Source organism: Paroedura picta, chromosome 1, assembly GCF_049243985.1.
Source record: "Paroedura picta isolate Pp20150507F chromosome 1, Ppicta_v3.0, whole genome shotgun sequence".
Taxonomy (NCBI): Eukaryota; Metazoa; Chordata; class Lepidosauria; order Squamata; family Gekkonidae; genus Paroedura; species Paroedura picta.
The window spans coordinates 81,686,066-81,699,865 of NC_135369.1; the positions used below are offsets into that span (position 1 = coordinate 81,686,066).

The following is a 13,800-nucleotide window of genomic DNA, read 5'->3' on the forward strand; positions in this document are numbered from 1 at the left end:
GCACACGGTCCCTTAAGGGGACCCCCAACACTAGGGGAGGCCAGCGCGCAAGCTTGGCCGCCCCGCAAATTGACCCTCCCCTTGCTCAAATTCCGCAGACTGTGACAATTAATACATTAACACAAATAACTCCAAATCCAAAAAACCAGGGAGGGAGGGTGGGATACGCGCTCCCGGGGCCGACTGAGCGGGAAGAGGCTGAGCCCAAGACAAACGGCTCCTTAAAAGGCGCCCGCTCAGCCCCGCTCCTCTTCGACTGCGCCTGTGCGCAGCCCTGCCCCGATGAATGCTGGGGCTTGTAGTACCCGCCCCCGGCCTGTTCTTCGGGCCGCTCTTCTTCCCCGCGGCAGCAATGGCCCCTCTGTTAATTCTCCGGGGCTTCTTGCTTTGCAGGTGAATAAACTCGCTTAATAAGAACACATACAACTGATTGGCATAAATTTGGCCACAGCCTTTAATCAACGATTGAGCATGGCTAGCATGGGAGAGGGTCTGCCCCCTGGTGGTCATCCGACCGCCAGTTAGCTCGCTCGCATCCTGCCCCTCAACGGGTCTTCCTGGCCGTGCAGCCCATATAAACCCGGACATAAAGGCAGGATGGGAAAATGGGAGGAAGCCTGTGGAGTAACCCTACTGGGCGTCCGCCTCTGTTGGGTCATCCGGCCCCCCGGAAATGTGAGCCTTAATTCAGGCTCCACATGCACACGGTCCCTTAAGGGGACCCCCAACACTAGGGGAGGCCAGCGCGCAAGCTTGGCCGCCCCGCAAATTGACCCTCCCCTTGCTCAAATTCCGCCACTAAGCCAGAAAAGGCACAATGCCTTAATGGCTTCCGCCATAGCTCATCCCTGTAGCCAATTCAGAACACCATGACGAATTCCATGGAGCCAAATGTCCATGCCCCACTCGGACAGGTGCACCCCATCGCTCTTGTACAGTGCGGCCTGCCGATGCGATATGTCATGGTGTTGCACAACGAAGCCAATCGAACTCTTAATAAACTGAACAATTGCTTTGTCTACACGTCGTCTTGCCAGATCAACCTTGTCAGGGTGAACTGCTGCTCGCCAAGTGCGACGCTCCAACAAGGATGACCAACAAATTGTCATCCATGGACAAAACGACCGGACGTCTTCCAAATCCCGAAGGATCATTTGTTTCAGGATACGGCCAGATGTTTCAGGTAAGTCGTTTTCTCCGAGCTGTATCACAAGCAGGTCCGGCACTCCTTCCCGTCGCACGGCTTTCAACAGCATGTCCACGAAAGAACTCCATCGCATTCCTCCACGGCCTTTCCACACGAATCGAGCCCGACTTCCAAGACCCAAACAGTCATCCCAGCCTGATGTAGAGGCGTACTGCGCAGCCCAATATACGATGCTGTGCCCGATTATCCATATAACTGGCTTAGGAGGATGCAAATCTGTAAGATAAAATTCAGAGAAGAAGATCCCTCCTAACATACCGCTTATAGGCATCAGACTTCCACCGCCCCAGAGCTTTGATGTCAGCACTGGGAACCCCCACCAACTCAGCTTGAGTAGCAGCCCCAATCCGGAATGAGTGAACTCCGTATTGTTCCGCCGGGAGTCCTAATCTACCCAGTGCCAAACGCATGATGGCCGTCAACTGATAGCGGGACAGGCACGTGCCATCAGCATGTAAGAACAATGGTCCTTGCACGGGTGGGCGAAACTCTAGGTATCTTCTTACTGATACAACCGGGCATGGCCCTTCAGGCATAGCAGGTAAATATATCGCAGCCCCTTTTCCCAATTGGTCCGTTTTTGAACGACGCAAACAAATGTAAAGGGCTTGATCGGTGACCGTAACATCTTGTAAAGTCAAAGCTCTATCCCCCGGCTCTGCTTTAGAAGCAGGTACCACTTCACTGCACCGGAATGCTCCGAAAAAAGTTACAGTGAAGGCCGCTGAGAAGAGCAAAGACTCGAATTCGCTCTCACAAATAGATGGAAGTTCTTTTAACAAGTCTCTTAATACTTGCAGAGAAATTGGTCTTCTGCAATCCACCCTAGATGGGGCCAGACGTTTCCAACCTGCAATGGCCCGGCGGGCAGTAAATGATGAAGCTGGGTCCCACCAGTTCTGAGCTTTACAGAAAAATGACAATGCTGCCAATTGCACCTGTAAAGACTTTGGAGCCGCTCCTAGCGACTGTAAATGAACCAAATAACGAAGTACGAAGTCCTCTAGTGGTGGAAGGGGTTGAACGCAACCCCAGGACACAGAAAATTGCATGTAGCCCTGCACTGCCCTAGAATATGCTCGTCGAGTAGCAGGTGCCAATGATGCAGTCACCGCCTGCCGGAGGGTTCGCTGCCAAGTGTCCACAGTTCCTCCGGAAATGGGTCCGGCGCCAGGTTCGCTGATGGAGCCAGAGCACGAAACCGATGTTCCTGGAACCGAGACAAAGCATCTGCTACATCGTTGCTCACCCCCGGGACGTGCTTTGCAGCAAAGGTGATGTTATGCTTAAGGCAGGTACACACCAATGCTCTCACTAGGCGCATGACTCTATCCGAGCGGCTGGATTGTCTGTTGATGATGCGAACAACCGCTTGGTTGTCACACCAGAAAAGGACTCTATGATCCTTAAACAGATCACTCCATAGTACTACCGCAACCACTATGGGAAACATTTCTAAAAATGTTAGGTCCCTTACAATATCAGTGTCGATCCAATTTGTTGGCCATCGCCTAGCACACCACCTGTTGTTGTAATAAACCCCAAACCCAAGACTACCTGCGGCATCTGAATGCACCTGCAGGGAGTTCTCAGGTGAAATGGGTGTCTGCCACATCGACACACCATTGAATTGATGCAAGAAATCGACCCATACCTGCAAATCATCTTTGATAGCCTGGGTCAAACGAATGTGGTGATGGGGTAATCTAGTTCCAGACATGGACCTCGCCATGCGTGCACAAAAGGCCCTGCCAGGTGAAATCGCTTTGCAAGCAAAATTGAGATGACCCAATAAGGTCTGCATCTCCTTTAGTGTACATTTTTTCTTGCAAAGTGCCTCACCCAGCAACTGCCCCAGTTTGCATAGTTTGTCTGGTGGGAGACGAGACAAACCTGCCTCCGAATCTAAAAGAATACCCAAATATGTTAACCTAACGATTGGCCCCTCCGTTTTTCCATCTGCCAAAGGAACACCCAGTTCCTTAGCCAAGTCCTTGAAAATCTGCAAGCGTTCTGCACATGCAGAAGAGCCCGAAGGGCCCACTAGCAAAAAATCATCAAGGTAGTGTGTGATGTGGGGAGAACCTATTCTATCCTTAGTCACCCATTCAAGAAAGGTACTGAATGTTTCAAAGGCCGCGCATGATATGGAGCAACCCATAGGCATGGCCTTATCCACATACCAGTTACCATCAACACGACAACCAAGAAGACAAAAATCATCAGGATGAACTGGGAGCAATCGAAATGCAGATTGAATATCACATTTCGCTAACAGTGCCCCTTTTCCACATGCCCTAACTATAGCAATTGCATGGTCCAAAGATGCATATCTCACCGTACACAAGCTCGGATCAATTGCATCGTTCACTGATGACCCCTTGGGATATGACAAGTGCTGAATCAGTCTATATTGCCCTGGTGCCTTTTTTGGCACAACCCCTAAAGGGGACACCCTCAAATTCGGCAGTGGTGGCTCAGTGAACGGACCCGCCATACGCCCAGCAGCACACTCCTTACCTATCTTAGCAGCAAGGACACCCGGCAATTGGACTGCAGACTTCAGATTCCTACAGGTTGTGGCCACCCTCTGACCGGTAAAGGGAATCCTAAAGCCTTCAGAGAATCCTCTGGCAAGATAGTCCGCTGCTTCTCTATTCGGGTACCGCGTCAGGAGTGCCAGTAACACTGGAAGCCGAATGGGGGTCGCCGCCAAGGACCGCAACTCCGGAGGAACTTCAATTGGTGGTGTCATCAGGCTTTGATCCCGACCCTCCCCCTTTTTTGGCAGAGGGTCGGCCCCCTCGAAAGGGGTTCTTGCTACCTGTAGACCTGTCACAATCTCTCTTTGAATGTGACCCACCGCATGCCTCACAGGAATGATCAAAACGACACCTGCGGCGTTGACAATTGCCCCGATTATATTCCCAGCAAGTGCCTCTAAATTCACGTCTGCCTGCCTGCCGGCGTCTCTCCGGCTCGGCTCTGCGAACATATGGGCCCACCTTAACAATCCAGGCATCGTGATCCTTAAGGTCCCACCGTGCCTGGATGTTGCCCGATGCTCGCTCCCTAGCCAACAAGTCGTATGCTATGGCTGCATCATCACCAGATAGCGACTTTGCTTCCAAAACATGCGCTAAATGGCTAACCAGGTGCCAACCCCTCTCCGGGTATGCCCCTACAACCAGACGCATGAACTCTGTATAGCCCCTCATCCAATTGGTGAAGGATCTTTCAGTTTGTACAGAACCCCTCTTTTTCTTTTTTGGACCCGTTCTTGGGGAATCGCCCTCTGGAGGTACCATGTCGAACACGTCAACATAATAACCGTCCAGAGCTCGCTCCCGCACCTTCCTGGTTAAATGGGTGCCTGGGGGGTGTTCGCCTGTGGGGTAACCCAATGGAGGTTTTGGTGATGGGCCAGTCCCCAGCTTCTCAGCATAGTAGGTGTCAGAAGAATCACGCCTGCTCATCAACCAAATAGGTACACCCGGGACCAACGAACCCTGAAGCCAGTAGGAACCATCCCTCTGTCCTTCAGAAGTCTCATCTTCTGAAGAAGAAGACTCACCCGAAGTACTGGACGTATGCCGAGCCTTAGAGCGTTTCTTCCCCTTCTTCTTTTTGTTCTGATGCGCGTCCGCATCATTTCGCTCTGAACCTGCAGCTTGCGCCTCCCCAGGAGCAGCCAAAGTACCCGCAGCCAAAGCACCCGCAAGACTCGTACCAGTCTGGCCCTGCTGGGAGGGAATGGTGCTTATAGCAACTGTGCCAACCTGACCCACCTGACTCTGCAGGGATGGAATGGTGCTCATTGCAACCGTATTAACCCCACCCTGCTGAGGTATAGTATTACTCGAGCCCTGCAGGGAAGTAATAGTGCCTGTAGCAACTGCATTAGCCATACCCTGTAGAGGGATAACATTACTTGTGGTCGACACAGTAGCCTGATTCTGATGACCCGGAATAGAGCCATTGCTGCTCGCACTAACCTGAGCCTGCTGCACTGTTGCAGAGCCGACTGCGTTACCGGCAGCCTGTGCCCGCTGTTGAGTCGCAGCTGGGACCTCAGCTGAAGTGCACCTTGCTGGACTCTGACTTGGAGGAATGTGTTGTACCCCTAAATTCGGCGTGTGCCATTGTTGGCCCGCTCCCAGACTCGTGTATACCCTTGACATCCCCATGCCCTGGGGTCGCCAGGTATCCCCTGGCATGGCCACCTGACTGAAAGAACCAGAAGGTCCCTGGGGTAAAGGATAAGCATTCCCCGTAGCAGAATGCATCTGCAACCCCGGGATATTGCCCCAAGACTGAAAATCAGACAAACGGTGAGAACCGTAACCAGTCTGTACCCCTTGTCTATTAACTGAATTTGCAGAAGCCATAGGCAACCAATAAGAGCCACTACCTTGAACATGTCCACCGGGTATCAGACCCACTGAGTGAGGTGACATTGGGGCCCCAACTGCACCAGTAGCATATCCAGGTGCATAGTTCTCTCCTCCCTGGGCTACTGACCCCCAGGGTGCCAGATCCCTCCTGGCCAGAGAGCCTGAAAGCATAATATTTTGTGATGGATACAGATTGGCTGGGACCTGGGAGTCATGCCACCAAGCCAACCCTGTACCCTCCTGACCTTGCGCTCTTGCCCCTCCAGGTCCCTGGGGGAACCTGGGGTCATATCCGGGCGTCGGCCCTCTTACAGGGGTGCCCAACGCTGGCCCTGAGCTACCTACTCTTGCGGGCCCTGTCCCTGAAGCAGGTAATCCCAAACCCCCATCCCTAAACTGATGGGGATCCAGCGTCTGCACGAGGGGCAATCCATTCCCCCCTACAGATCCACTCAATGGTGGATGCAATTCACTACCCACTATGGGCTGACTGACCTGCGGATGAGGAGAACACTCATTCCCCCTCATCTGCCTGCCTTCACCCTGAGTGGCTGCACTAGCAGCAGCCATTCCAGCCTCCCGCCTGGACGCGCCACGCGTCCCATAGGCCGCGCCGGGGCCTGGCAACGCAGAAGGGGCTGTCTCCATTCCCCTCTCAGGCCTCTGTGAACCAGGCCCGGCCGCCCGTCTGGGCGGATTTCCCCCACCGCGGGATCGCGCCGCCGGCTGTTTCCCTTTTCCACCGGGCTTCCCCCCCCGAGGATCCTTTGGAGCCATTTCCTCGATCAAAAGCCCCGGTGGTTAAAAGAGGTTTTTTTTTTTTTTTTTTTTTTTTTGAATTAGCCGCGGCCCGATCCCGAACTCTTCCGGATCGCCAAGGGTGAAAGGGGCTCCAAACGCTCCCCTTTCCCGGCCTTGCGATCGCTGCCGAGCGTCCCCGACGTCGCGAGGAGAGCAGGCCTCTCAATCACTCCCGCTGCCTCGCGACGCGCTCCCGGGGCCGACTGAGCGGGAAGAGGCTGAGCCCAAGACAAACGGCTCCTTAAAAGGCGCCCGCTCAGCCCCGCTCCTCTTCGACTGCGCCTGTGCGCAGCCCTGCCCCGATGAATGCTGGGGCTTGTAGTACCCGCCCCCGGCCTGTTCTTCGGGCCGCTCTTCTTCCCCGCGGCAGCAATGGCCCCTCTGTTAATTCTCCGGGGCTTCTTCTAACTAAAGACAGGAATCAGAGAGGAGAAATAAAGGAGTTAGCAGGAGGATTCCACACATATAGGTATTTGAACAAATGTTTAATTTGTTCATAACTGATTTGAAATTGGGGGTGAGCTGTGCTGTAGCCACATCTGCAGATCATACCAATTTATTTGGGGGTGGTGAAAAACAAGGAAGATTGTGAAGAGCTACAGAAGGACTTGATGATTAGTTGTGCAACATTATGAGAAATTAAGTTCACTATTGGTAAGTGTAATGTGATATATAAAGGTAAAGGTAAAGGTAAAGGTAAAGGTAAAGGTAAAGGTAAAGGTAAAGGTATCCCCTGTGCAAGCACTGGGTCATGTCTGACCCTTGGGGTGACACCCTCTAGCGTTTTCATGGCAGACTCAATACCGGGTGGTTTGCCAGTGCCTTCCCCAGTCATTACCGTTTACCCCCCAGCAAGCTGGGTACTCATTTTACCGACCTCGGAAGGATGGAAGGCCGAGTCAACCTTCAGCCGGCTGCTGGGATTGAACTCCCAGCCTCATGGGCAGAGCTTTCAGACTGCATGAGTGCTGCCTTACCACTTTGCACCACAAGAGGCTCATAAGACCTGACATATCTCCTGATGAACTCCAAACTGATGGAGACTGAAAGAGATCTTGGAGTAGCAGCAGAAGGTTCAATGAATATATTGATTTAGTACATAGCAGCAATGGAAAAGCAAACTCTGTGCTCGAGATTATCAAGAAAGAGACTGAGAATAAAACAAGCAATAGTATCCTTCCATGGATGAGGTGCACCCTCATCTGTAATACTGTGTATGGTTCTGGTTACTGTATCTCAGAAAGGATATTGTAGAGTTGAAAAAATGATATGAGCAACCAATATGATTAAGGTGTAGGTGCACCTTTCCTCTGAGGAAAGGTCTGGGACCTCTTCGTTTATAAAAAAGACAGCAAAGGGTAGCCATGAACGAGGTAGAAAGAGTGGGTAGAGTTTTTTTCTTCCTCTCCCATAATACACCCAATAAAGTTAATGGCTAATGGGTTCTGGTCAGTCAAGAGGAAATACTTTTTAAATCAATGAGTAATTCAATTGTTGCATTCACTGCCAGTGGATGTAATGATGGCCGCAAGCAGAGATGACTTTAACAGGGAGTTATATAATCTCATGGTGGTTAAGTGAATCAGTAACAACTATCATGGTGAATACAAGGAACCTCTATTTACAACAGCAGTAAATCTCTGAATACCAGTGGTAGAAAGCTGCATCAGGAGACAGAAGACCTTGGCCTCTTTCTTTGTTGGCTCTCCAGGGCAACTGGTTGGATACAGTATGCTGAAACAGTATGCTGGATGAGATGAGGTGAGGGGAGCTTTAAAAGGGCTGCAAGGCCTACATATTTGTCAAGCCTTTTGAAGGGGTTTGAAGCTGGAGTGGCTTAAGGATTTTCAAGGCCCTTAGCACCAGAGCCAATTTAAAGATTTGCAAGGCCCTAGCAGAATACAACTGTGGCAGGAGCAACCAGAGTGGGGGTGGGGAGCCCCCCCCCAGTGGAGCCCCCCAGTGGAAAGGAGTATCACTCCAAGTGTTCTTGAAGAGGGAAAAGGGGGGAGGTGAGAGGCTATATCCAAGATTCATGGGGGGAAGGTTGTTTGTGGGGCCTCTGGAAGTGTGGGGCCCATAGCACGTGCTCCATGTACTACATGGATAAACCAGCCCTGGTTTGAATGGCAGACATCTTTTAAAGAGGGGAAGGAGGGAGAAAGTTGAGGTTTGTTGGGTTTTTTTTTGTAATTATTTGAAAATGTTTTTTTTTAATGAATATTGCAAGTTACCTTGAACCATGAAGAAAATTAGGGTATGAATGTTTTAATAAATAAATATATAGAAGCTCTTTCAAAGTCATAACTTTTTAATAATGGAGAAAAATAAAGTTGATATCATAATTCATGTTGGTGCTGCAATGAATATCTTACCAGTGTCTGGCTCCCCTTCTTAACTTCATAGAGAAGAGGTCTGGATCCTTTAGTTGAGAACTCTGATCCCGAGGGGAGGGGGAGGGGTGGCAGTGCAGAAGATCCAACATGAGCAGAGGCCTTGAAACACAAGAAACAAAACTGGAAACAGATTAGTTTTTATAGCCTGGCATTTTTTAAAAAAATCTAATTATATATCAATACTGACATGATGTCTCTGGTGCATAGGGCATGGCAACTGTGGGTTTCTCTGAAAAGACTCCACTCTCTATTCCTACTTGTGTCTGATGTAGGGAGCTTTGATTCTTGAAAGTTTCTACCCTTAAAATCTTCTTGGTCTCTAACCTGCCACTGGACTCAAATCTAGCTCTACCACTGAAGACTAGCACAGCTACCCTCTGAAACTATCTGAAAAGATTTTTTTCCCCCTCAGTTATATGCTTTGTTAACTTCAAGAGAAGAGTGGTTTGGTGTGGAAACAGCATCTAGGAGTTTCAACAAATCCAAAATGTAGCATCCAGCTGTGGGTAACTGGGTGTCAGAGAATGGGTGAGACTGCTGGGGTGTTAAGAGGCCTTGAGTGGATGGTAGAGACTGACACTTCAGGTATGGAATGCTGGCTCAGGTACCTCTGCTTTGTCAACGTTTTGGCATCTGTTAAAGTTTTTTTTTAAGAAAAATAATTCTCTCAAGCATATGGTAGTTTGTCATTCCTTGCGGCTTGTGGATTTTCATTGATTGTATTGTAATTGATTAAAGGTTTGATTTTGAGCTGCATTTTTTGGTTCTGGTTTTTAATAATAATGGCTTAAAAATTAATAGTTAGGCAGCCTGGAGGCCTTAAATGATGATACTTTCATAGACAAAAGAGGTACACCTAGTTTGTATCTGTACCCTTAGATTGTACCTAGAGACAGCCAGAGTTTGAAGGCCATCCAAAGATGCAGAATTATGAAAAGTCCATTTTTATGAGAAATCAGTCACTTAAAATTCAGATTAATATGATAGAAAGAAAAGCAGAGACGTATAAAGGAAGGTCTAAAGCCATTAATCTACCTATCCTTAGAAATTTGCCTCCTTTAAAAAAAAAGTCTGCTTTAGATCACTATAATTTGAATTGTTTAGGATTAAATTTCTTTCTTTCTTTCTTTCTTTCTTTCTTTCTTTCTTTCTTTCTTTCTTTCTTTCTTTCTTTCTTTCTTTCTTTCTTTCTTTCTTTCTTTCTTTCTTTCTTTCTTTCTTTCTTTCTTTCTTTCTTTCTTTCTATACCACTCTCCCATAAGTGAAATAATAAAGGTACTCATTGCGTTTAGTTGACTCCATCTGGTGGATGAAATAAAGCTACATATTCTTTTGATTTTCCATTTTATGAATGAGGATATGTTTTTATTCCCAGATGTTCATTGGAATATCTCTGATGTACTCATGCTGCCATCTAGTGTTTTTAGTCTACTGCAGCAGAACATTTGAATTCTGAAATCATAGAATTAGGTAGATACCATAGAGGTCTTGTGGTTCACTTGGTCCAAACTTGTGCACAAGGAGAGAAATTCAGAAACAAGGCCTCTGCAATGTTTGGCTATCCTTAGACTAGAAACAGGTGTACTGTCAAACTGGTTCAAACAAAATCTAAAACCAAGAATGAAATCAATGTAATATCCTTTATCAGGAACAACAAAGTGACACAAAAATTATGCAGGCTTTCAAGCTCACCAGAATTCTTTCACAGACAGGACTCTACAAAAATTTTAAACAACAGAAGGGGAGAGATAAGATTTTCAGACCATAATTTCGAGGTCTGATCTCTGTTTGAAGAGCCCTTAGGAAATTGATTCCATTGTTGGACCACTCTTGGAAGACTGGCAATTTCTCTTAACATTCAGCTAAAATCTACACTCATTGTGATCTCTGAAGAAGTATTTGCCTTTAAGATGAGTCCTTCCACTCCAGTCTTATGTTCTGCAAGCTAAACATACCCAGGTTGTTCAGCCTCCTAGAAATTATTTTCTAGAGCCCTCATCATCCTCACCTGACCCTGTTCCATTTTTTAAATTGATGCATTTATGCAAGAATCCATATAATTTGTGGGCTTTGGCCCATGAAAGCATGTCTCAATCAAGCTGCTAATCTTTTAGGTGTCATAGAATCATAGAGTTGGAAGGGGCCTCTAGGGTCATCTAGTCCAGTGCCCTACGCAATGCAGGAACTCACAACTACTTGTCCACCTGATCCCAGTTTCATCCCCAAATGATCCCACCACCACCAAAAATTTCCAGAATACAGCCTGGCCTGGAGGAAATTCAGCTACCATCCCACAGTGGTGATCTGCAATTCCCTGGGTATGCAAGGAAGGGCCACATGAGACAAACACTGGCACATCCCTTCCTGCCCACCCACTCACAATCTGCCTAAGTTCATAATGTCAGCATTTCTGCCAGATGACTATGTAGCCTTTGCTTAAAATCCCAAGGAAGCCTGTTCCACTGAGGAATCACTCTAACTGTCAGGAACTTCTTCTGGAAGTGTATCCAAAAATTCTTTTGAATTAATTTCAACCCATTGGTTCTGTACCCACCCTCTGGGGCAGCAGAAAAGAACTCTGCTCCATCTTCTATGTGACAGCCCTTCAAGTATTTGAAGATGGTTATCTTGTCTCCTCTCCAGGGTAAACAGACCAAGCTCCCTCAACCTTTCCTCATACGGCTCAGTCTCCAAACCCCTCACCATCTTTGTAGCCCTCCTCTGGACAAACTCCAGTTTGTCTACAGGACTAATCTTCAGGCCATGCTTTTTTTTTTTTTTTTTTTGGCATAAAGGTCCCTGATTGGAGAAAGATGGAGTAAAATGCATATTCAAATAAGGTTACAATGGCACCGTTGAAAAGTTAGTAATGTTTTAAAATTATATTTGCTGTTACAGTGATTAATGTAGATAATTTTTATGTTGGTCATATGCAATCATGCATTTATTAGTATGGGTATATATTTGTGTGAAGAGCCTCTTGTGGCGCAGAGTGGTAAGGCAGCCGCCTGAAAGCTTTGCTCATGAGGTTGGGAGTTCGATCCCAGCAGCCGGCTCAAGGTTGACTCAGCCTTCCATCCTTCCGAGGTCGGTAAAATGAGTACCCAGCTTGCTGCTGGGGGGTAAACGGTCATGACTGGGGAAGGCACTGGCAAACCACCCCGTATTGAGTCTGCCATGAAAACGCTGGAGGGCGTCACCCCAAGGGTCAGACATGACTCGGTGCTTGCACAGGGGATACCTTTACCTTTACCTTTATATTTGTGTGAGTTAGAACATTAAGTTTACTCATTGGACCTATGCCGTTCATGAACCATCACTCTCAGTTTTAAGGGGAAAGCAACTCTTTGTCCCTTTGTCAGATTTTAATAAAAGACAATATCCATCAGCATGGGCAAAGAAGGAGTCTCAAGGCAGCTTACAATCGCCTTCCCTTCCTCTCCTCACAATAGAGGTAGGTGAAGCTGAGAGAGCTCTGAGATAAACTGTTCTGTGAGAACAGCTTCTAACAAGACTGTAACTAGCCCAAGATCACCCAGCTTGTTGCATGTGGAGGAGCAGAGAATCAAACTCGGCTTGCCAGGTTTGACACTACCATTCTTAACCACTATACCAAGGATCCACGCACAAAGATTCAGAATAGGACATGCATAATTTTATAAACCAGCTTCAGCTTATCAGGGAAAAAGGTTCAAGTACTTGCCTTTTCCTGATCCAGTCCTCCCCTGTACATACTGTATAACATACTGTGTTTCTTTTTCTATTGCTTGATTCTGCATTTCCTTTTTTGTATTTTTATATTATCATACTGGGTAACCCCCAGAAAAGTGCTATATTTGCTCTGGTGCTGATCCCTTTCTTTTTCTTATTTTCCATTGTGTAGATACATGTGTTTCTCTCCAGATTACAAACTCTCCTTGTGAAGACTTTTATCTAAATATATGGAATACGTGTTGTGCAGGGAAGATGATATCAAAATAGATTAATAGATGCCTGGAGAGGTGAGAAAACATTCTGAAATGCTTTGCTGAAGATTTTGCTGCAAATCTTGGCTTCCTGCAGCTCTTCAGGTTGCTTTCACACGGGGTAAAAAATAAGCCAGCAAAAAGGTTTCTTTCTTTCTTTCTTTCTTTCTTTCTTTCTTTCTTTCTTTCTTTCTTTCTTTCTTTCTTTCTTTCTTTCTTTCTTTCTTTCTTTCTTTCTTTCTTTCTTTTATAGAAGATGTCTAAAAAACATTGTTTGCATTAAATTGTAAAGGAATATACAAAATATTTTATTGTGAGAATTAGGACGGAAAAAAGTGGGAAACTCTCCAGGATTTTTCAAAATGTATACCCTGCATTTAGCAAACTCTCAAAGTACTTTATAACACAAACAATTACAAATCAGATTTCCCCTAATGACAAAAGTCATGACAAAATTAAAAGAGATTTAGCAGCCCTTTCTCTAAGGGCCAGTGGGAGTTCCACAATTTAGCTCCCCAAACTGGAAAAGCCCTCATCTTCAATAATCTACTATCACAAGGCTGGGGCAATAGGGTCCATTTTCTACCTCTCCCCTCTGTTCCCCCCCCCCCCAATTAAGCAGTTCTCTCTGTGACAATAATGGATCTGGATCATTGTTCTTTGTAATGTTCTGTATTCTACAAGTTGCTAGTGAGGACTTCACTGGCAAAACTACATAGTTCCATGTTAGTCTATTTCTGTGGGGCAACATAATGCCAATGAAAATCCAGTGGCTGTTCAAAGACAAATGACATGTATTTCAATGTAAACTTTGGTGAATCACCGCTCACTCCTTCAAATATGTGAAAGGGAGCTCATCCTGTGAACTATGGGGAAGGTTACAAGGAGAGAAAGAGAATCAATTCAGAGTGGCTTGGTGTTAATTCTATTGTTGTTCTGTCAAGCATAAATATTCTGTGTAGGACTGTTTACATACTGGGAACTTCACTGCCCCAACTCCCATGCAGGAGCACAAACTGGGGGCAGATGAGGGGCAC

General features: G+C 47.1%; 1 protein-coding gene across 2 annotated transcripts in view; it reads left to right on the plus strand.

The window, feature by feature from the left end:
- Positions 1–8,050: 8,050 nt before the first annotated feature.
- Positions 8,051–13,800, plus strand: part of LOC143841223 (uncharacterized) — a 48,101-nt gene continuing 42,351 nt past the window's right edge. Inside the window, exons 1-2 of one of the 2 annotated variants that reach the window (XR_013232640.1) lie at positions 8,051–8,163; positions 12,682–12,799. The gene's annotated coding sequence lies outside the window, so the exon portion shown is untranslated. The remainder of the gene's footprint in view (positions 8,164–12,681; positions 12,800–13,800) is intronic. The other variant, XM_077345286.1, reaches the window with a different exon arrangement.